Genomic DNA, 7,976 nt, shown 5'->3' with positions numbered 1-7,976 from the left:
TACCATGTCGATCTGACAGTTCGTTAAGGATCCAACTGTGTCTTTTGTGAAGCCGAGGTGAGTTATCACCGGCACCCTCAACAAATTAACATTTTCTGGTCTCGCTTACAGGGGGCACAAGTGGGTATTTAGCTTTTATGTTAAACTGCAAAACAACACATTTTATTACAAAACATTACACAAGAAACCTTATTCATGCAAATACAGTCTTGTTTTCTTCATAGAAGCGTTTTTGCACAAAAGCTTGTTGTTTGTGCACGTTTTTTTGTTGCAAGTCACTATTCTAGTGCTACAACGTGTGCGGTTCACCAATAATTTCACTAAATAGGTTTGTTATCTTAGCTGTCTTTGTTGGTTTATAGTCTACAAAAGATACCAACAAAGGAATTTTTTGTGAATATGTATAATGATACAGGCACATTTGTCAGTTGCTGCCACTCAGCCCTAAGCCGATTAGCTGACTTGGTACGGCCATTGCAGACTAACCGGTGCAGCTGGCGACATCTCTCCTTGTGGTTCTGCGTGGACGTCCTGGCCTCGGTATTGGAGTAGGGACACCCCTCTGAGCATTTCGTTTCAGGATCTTTGACACCTGCCCTTGAGTGATGCCATACTGCCGAGCAATAGCACGCTGTTTCATGCCAGAATTTCGTAAAGCCACCACTCCATGACAAACAGCATTGTCGAGTTGACGGACCATCTCCAGAGGAAGCGGCAATAACTTTTGTAGACGTGCAGCAGTTGTTTTCCACTAATACAGAACGCAACAACCCTTATATACCCGATTGTGAAGCCAATCGTCAAATGTACCTGTCCTTACATTTTGTCACGCCACCTGTGATATAATCCTGTTATTGACTTCTTGCTGCGAAAGACAATCAGTGACATGGTTCTTTCAACAAAGACATCACCGAAGGGTAAAAGAAACTCACCAGATTGATATACTGAGTTCAGAAAGTAAACCCAAGTCAAGAAAAAAAAAATATACCATATTAAATGCCAAGTCTGTATATATATATTGTTATGTTTATGGGGATAGATAACAGGATCCCATCAGGAAGGTAGGATTGTAATAATTGTAGCATGGACCATGGATGCGTAGGAGAAATCTCGATGTACTTAAGTAGAGAAACTGTAGCTTAAGATTGTTTATGTGACTTCATTAGGGGGGGGGGGGGGGGGGAGCAGGGCAGGGAAGGTGAAGCAGTGATAATTAGTGTAGGGATTAAGGTCGGGCTAATTTTCCCCAGCACGTGAGTTCCCCTCTGTAATTTTCCCTTTACGTTTTGCTGACAAGGCTGGTCATGAAAACCTCCTTTAAACAACAACCACCTCCGACAGAAACCAAGCAGAGCAGATCGGACTAAGCCCTCCCCAAAGGACCTAATAAGGAAACAGGCCATGCCCCTGAGGGACATGATTAGCCCAGAGGTTGTGTAGCGGGGTAAACTGGGAGCGACGTTCGGGGATTGGCTCTCAAGGGGATGAAGAAGAGCGCGTCTCTCTCTCTCTGCTGGTTTTTGCACGAACAAGAAGGTGCGCCATCCTGTCGATCTTGGCTGGTGGAGTTGATGCACGTTTTTGCATAGCGAGGAGCTCTTGGCTGCGTTGGTTGCGGTTGAGGAGGTTTGGGCGACTGCTGGGCTCGTGGTGGGCTGGGGTCCATGTGGTGCTTCCCCGGACGGCAGAGGGACACAAAAGAGGACCATCTCGACGACTTGCCTCATGACCCTTGGCGCCTTCGGCGCCATCATGTGTGCTCATTGAGCGGGAGGCTCTGAGCCTTGTCACCACCACTCTCCTCAAAAAGGGCCACTTGAGACCAAAGCTAAGTGCACTATAAAAAGGGCTTTTATTTTATTTTATCATACCCCTTGCCTGTTTTTGAGTCCATATGAGGAGGTACCTCAGTTAGGAATTAGGTTACCTCAGCATTCATTTTATTCTTTGGGTTATTTTCATTAAATTCATATATGTTGAATTTACTGTGGTGTTTGTGTGTTTTGTGTTTTCGAAATAAATCTGTTGGTTCAGTTCAGGTAAACGCCTCGCATCCTTCCATCTCATGCGTGCAATCACCGCCATTTTCAGCTGTTGCCTCGGGAGTAAGACTGTTTCGGCTATCTGTCACCGGTGATCTTAATCGCTGGCGACGTGACAATATACAGGGTGTTTCAAAAAGAGTGATACAACTTTAAATGTTTATTTACAAAGAAACAGAAACCTCAGGAAGGTGAGCCAAACATTTCTTGAAAGCTCATGACATGGTATTTTCTATCACTGATTGCTATTACTATAAGTCACTGCTAGAGTTAGTTAGAGGGCAAGGTCTGAAGTTGGCATTTACGCAAAATTCTTGTAATTGACGTTCTCGATGTGTGCCCCTCCGCGGTTCAGACAGGCATTGATCTTTACTCCAAAGTTCTGTCCAACTTTTCTGTAGACTCAGGTGGTTCTGCCCCACCGAAAATGCTGTTGTGGTTGTTGATGGCACCATTCAAGTGGAAATGGGCTTCATCACTGAACCACATCAAGTTGATCCAGTTTGGGTACCGCTCCATCCTGTCACTGAGCCAATTGCACATATCAAGTCTAATCATGTCATCTTGACTCAGTTTATGCCCAATAGAGATGATGTATGGGAAAAGCTTCAGTTCCTTAGTGAGGATACACCTGACTGATGTTGGTTTGATGTCCAGCTCCTGGGATCACCGGCGGTGGGACTTCTTGGGACTGTCCACTGCAGAATCCCACACAGCGTCAATGTTGGCTTGGCTCTTTATTACTGATGCTGGCCTGCCACTGTTGCCCTTGCTCTAGTTTTTGCACTGTACCCTTGTGCTCAAAATGTTTCACAATACGTTGAATGGCACAATTTGTGGGTCCATCACATGTTCTGAGGTCATATTCCCAGCAGAACCTCCGGCGGGTGTCTACATATGATTTAGTCTCATACTACAGAGCCACCACTTTTGTCTTCTGCTCCACTGTCAATGGCATAATTGAGCTCCAGAGCTAGAAATCGCAGTGAACAGATATCACGATTACACCACCAAACCCTAAAAAGGAAAACGGTATAGGTAAAAAAGTAAGGAAATGGCAGGAGGTCAAAGTTGTATCAATCTTTTTGAAACACTCTGTATATATACATTTATATTGTTGCAGATCCCGCGTTCGTCGACGTACTAAGGGGGTTTATGACCCCGTTCCTTCTCGAACTCCGGGTCCACAGGCCGCTGACCACGACTAAACTCGTGATTGACGGGTTGCTAAGCAACTCCAATCGCCAATCTCCCAGCCACACGCCGAAGAGTTTGTTGGTCAATGAATCCCAAATACCTTCAAGACACGCGGCCGAAGAAATCGGGGATCGGACCCTCGCTTTCACACACCTTATTCCGTGCCAAGCGGTGTGCGCAGTGTGGAAAGCGGCGTTACCTGACGTAATTTATGGGCCTGAATCAAGCCAAATTTGGTTTCGGATGATGCTGGGCCAATGGAGAAAAGATGATCCGACCAAGTTTGAAAGAACCAACCAAATATACAGCCTTTATTTTACAAGGCAATAGAAAGAGACGAAGATGCAGCCTTATCAATTCTTACCTAATTAATCCCCAACAGGCGCCTACATACACATACACACACACACACACACACACACACACACACACACACACACACAAACACACACACGGGATGACACACGGGTTGATTCCTGTACCAGGAAGCATGTCGCCGCCGGCTTGGCTCCGTCAGCTCCCGCCCAAACCACGGCCGTCGGGGATGCGCAACTTGCAGGTTCAGCGCCCTAACGATGAATTTCAGCGCAGGTAGGACGAGCTCCAGCAGAGGTAGGACAAACTCCAGCACAGGTAGGACAAACTCCAGTGCAGGTTGGGCAACCAGCTCCAAGATGAGTCGCAGGAGGGGTCAATGCTTGCAGGTCAGCCGGATCAGAGAGAGAGAGAGAGAGAGAGAGAGAGCGAGAGAGCTATGGGCAGGGGTTTATATCAGACCTGAAAACCTTCTTGAATGTTCCACAGCCTCCCAATGGCCGAGGCAATGATGGTAGATTGCCGGGACAAAGTCCAGACCTGATTGGCTGTTCTGCCCATGCTCAATTTCTCATTGGTTCCTGCATGCCCCGACCTGATATTGGCTGCTTGCTGGTGACGTGAGCTTGACCTGATTGGTCGCCGGCTGGTTACATGTCATTGGTCGCTTGCTGGTGACGTGGGCGGCTTGTTTAGCCACGCCTACCACAGCCGTGGTTGATCACGTGGACTGTAGTTTTAGCCACGCCTCCCTGCACATCGTTTGAATTCCCCCTACCTCAACGCATATTGGTCTGGATTATTACACAATGGGAAGGGGGCTAATCTTTACATTCAATGAGAAATAACTAACTACTGCAGGCTGCATGCTGTCATGCAATTAACTATAGGGGGTTTGCCTTTATGGCAAAACCACAACACTATATATATATATATATATATATATATATATATATTGTTGCGGATCTCCCGAAGCCCGTTTCACGTTACAAAGGGGGGATTAAACCCCTTTTTCCCCCTGGGTCTTCAAGTCCACGAGGCCGAATCGCCACTTCCGCAGCAAGCGTGAAAAAGGGTATCGGGTCGACGCCGCACGTACCTTTAACCCACGCTGCCACGAAAGCGGGAACCGGACCTCGCACGAGCCACGCTTAATCGAGTACGCCCGAACGGTATGCGTATCACGTGACTCGTGCCGTTGCTTTTATGGAACCCGATTCGAGCGGTTCGATTAGTACCATGCAAGGCCAATTAATGGAAGGGACGGGAACGGTCAAATCAGAGGAAGAACACAATTTATTTACACAATGTACAGGATTCGGATAAAGGAAAGGGGACACAGAGCAGAGGCTTAACAGTTTAACTTATTCCCAGACAAAGGGCCCCCTCACGCACACGGGGAGAGGAAGAAGAGAAGCCTGGGGCCCGGGGCTGGGCGATTGACTGACTCACGATACTCCCCGGTTCTGACTCGACTCCGATCCCGACTCCAACTGAGGTGAAGGGGTTCGGAGCAGGGTTTTATGGCTCTGCCCCGGCCTTACTCGAATGTTCCAAGCCCCACCTCTCGTCGCCGTGGTAAGCCACTCCCGTCGAGCCCTGATTGGTGGCTCGCTGCTTACCGGCCACTCCCCCTGCAGCTCCTACCTTCGGCCTTGCCAGACTTGTCCAGGCCGAGCACGTGGCATTCCAGCGCCAAAGGACCGCCCTACTCATGGGCCTGCTCAACGCAAAACTAACACAGGAAAGGAGACTACCTTACATTTACGAAGAAATAACTGAACTATCGCGAGGCTATATGATGTGGTGCGTCTACCTACGAGGGGGATTATCCTTTATTCCAAAACCACAACAATATATATATATATATATATATATTGTTGTGGATCTCAGCGCCGGCCTTTCCCCTTACCAAGGGGGGGGGGGTAGTCCCCTTGTCTTTGACTAGCCGACGGGATCCGGGGCTATGACGTTCCTTCAGGACGGCGTTAAATAGGATTGTAGGCCGAATTCCTATTACCTAAGTACCAACGCGACCTAGGAAGCAAGGAAATAAGCCCCGCTCGAATCACGGGTATAGGTGGAAACGCCGAGCGGTAGCGAACCATGACCCGAGCCCTTATCAAGGACTAGATCCGGATCCGAGCGGTTCCTATCGTGCCACGCTTACCCAATGGAGGAAATCACTGATACGGTCGAATCAGGAAAGACAAGGAATAACAGTTGGTTTATTACACTATGTACAGTACCACGAAGAAGAACACACAGTGCAGCCTTATACAGTCTTATACTTATCCCAGGACAACGGGCCCATTTCACACTCAGACACACTCACACGGGGTTGTAGACGAACGGGGCGATGGTCCAGGGATGGCGTCCATGCAGTTCGCTCTGGTCCCCGACTCGCACCGCGAAGAAGATGGTCAGGGCGGCAGAAGCTCCCCATGGGTCGTTGGCACAGATCGGACAATTACGGGGCAAACGGTAAGCTGGGCTTGGCGGTTACGCTGGCGTGGCTGCGTACGTAATAGATGAACAGGCGCTATATGATTCTGGGGAGGAGGCATACTCGGGCCGAGGTTCCAGGCGCCATCTTGGCGTGGAGCCTTTCGGTCTCCGGCACGATGACCCAACCTCCCCCGGTCGGAGCACCGCGCCCGCCAGGGGGCGAAGGTCCGACTTCTCCTACCCCCCCCTGGAATCGTGCCGTTTGCCTTTACGATGTGGCACCGACCATACAGGGCCGGACCCGGCACGAATCGTGCACGGCGCTCCTTGCGAGACCGCCGCGGCAACGATCCCCAGCGGCCCCCGCAGCACACAAAGCGCACCACGCCCCGCGAGTTCGCGTCGGCTATACGTCAGCCTAAACACTGCCCCGGTCTGCGTCGATGCTTGAGTCGCATTCTCACATCCACATGCGACCCTTTCCATACTCGCTCCACACCAAGGCGTCCCAGCGCCTCTCATACACTCCATTACTTCTGTTACTGCATGCTCTCGTGCACACTCTTCCATTCCATCCTCTGTAACACCCATGGGTGTGCACTCCTGCACACACCCAATCAGTGCACACTTACCCACGGGTGTGCAATCTCTTGTCGCACACCCAATCATGCGCTCTGGTGTGCACTCCCGCACACTCTCTTCGGCCATCGCACACTCAGTGTCACACTCCGTTCCACACTCCGTTTCACACTCTTCCCACATACACTCCGTTGTGCATTCCTCCTCGCACTCTGTAACACACTCGCGCTCCGGCGCCGGTCGCACACGCATGCCATTCACTTTCACACAGCGCACCACGGACCTTCCACGAGCGCCCGGGTTACGTCTGGATCCCAAGCGCGCTAAAAATCTTTTCGCGCCATATACATTTCTGCTATATACACTCCTGCTCACCTTGAGGATCCTCCTCTCCTGCACCAACTGCAAACTTCCATTGGGGTTAGGCAGCACGACATCACGATGTGAACACGGACTTTGAGTACATTCCATTTTTTCCTCCCGCGATTGATTTTCTAAGTCTGCCGTCTCTTCAACCACAATTTTCACTATAAATTTTCAAATTTCATTTTCCTCGACGACCGCCAGTGCTAATAAAATTTTCTCTTCTAATTCGGCGGCCGTCGGCTTTTCCATACCCCGAGTCACTATTTCTATACCCTCGGTCATTTTAATTGTGCTCTGCTCAACCCCGCTCTCCACGCGTTTCTCGCACTGCGTTACCTCGTTGTGTACCCCCACGATCTTCCCGCTCGACCTGCGATCAATGTTCTCCCCAAATTTTTTTTAATGTGGCCACCCATTTTGCTTCCAAATTTATTTATGTTACCCCTTACTTCTTCCCTCATTTCTTTCATTTCCGCCCTTGATTTGTCCCCCTCTACTTCCAATCGACCACCCATTGCATCCATCTTTTTCTCTTGGACGTCCATCCTCCCATTTATTTTATTGATGTTATCACTTAGTCCCCAAATTTCGTTTTTCTGGGCACCCATCATTTCTTTCGTTTCCTGGGTTTCGTTTTTTATTTCCTTCATTTCCTCGGTGGATTTATCACTCATTTTTTTTTAGCTCTGCCATGAATTGCGCCATGAAGGCTTGCATATCTACCACCCCCACTTGCGCAGCGGGCGCAGCCCTCGTCGCCATGTGCGAGGCGCCGCCATTTTCTTCCCCTTCTACCTCTGCTGCTGCACCCTCATCAATTGCATCCTCCATTTCTCCCACTTCTTCCCGGGGGTCCTGGGTTGATTCTAATTCCTCCTCTATCTCCTCATTTACCCCCACCGGCATCCGACCGTCTTGGTTATCCATGGCACGAATATAATTTGGTTTTTAATTAACTTTCGGCCGCTCGTAATTTTGAGTGCGTTGGGCGCACTTCGGGTCAAATCCCACTCCTGACACCAAATGTTG

Source organism: Myxine glutinosa, chromosome 10 (genome assembly GCF_964187855.1).
Source record: "Myxine glutinosa chromosome 10, kmMyxGlut1.1, whole genome shotgun sequence".
Lineage (NCBI taxonomy): Eukaryota > Metazoa > Chordata > Myxini > Myxiniformes > Myxinidae > Myxine > Myxine glutinosa.
This window is presented reverse-complemented; position numbering follows the sequence as displayed.